Genomic DNA, 368 nt, shown 5'->3' with positions numbered 1-368 from the left:
CCTGGCTATTGTTTTTGCATTCGAGAAGTTCAGATCCTACCTGGTGGGATCAAAGGTGATTGTGCACACAGACTATGCTGCTCTTAAGTACTTGCTCATAAAGAAGGATGCAAAATCGAGGTTGTTGAGGTGGATTCTTCTTCTCCAAGAATTTGATCTCTAGATAAAAGACAAAAAGGGAGTCGAGAATGGGGTTGCAGACCACTTGTCCAAAATGAAGATTGAGGACGACACAACCCTTGATGAAGAAAACAAAGTGGAACACGTCAACGCGATTGGTCTGTGCTTCGCGGAACAACCCCTGAGCATAACATCCGATTGTTCTCGCGTACCGGAACAACCAGTAGCCGCGATCCAAAAGCAGTAAT

This window comes from Brassica oleracea, chromosome C6 (assembly GCF_000695525.1).
Source record: "Brassica oleracea var. oleracea cultivar TO1000 chromosome C6, BOL, whole genome shotgun sequence".
NCBI classification, from domain to species: Eukaryota; Viridiplantae; Streptophyta; class Magnoliopsida; order Brassicales; family Brassicaceae; genus Brassica; species Brassica oleracea.
The sequence above is the reverse complement of the archived record's forward strand: the minus strand, read 5'-3'. Positions refer to the sequence as shown.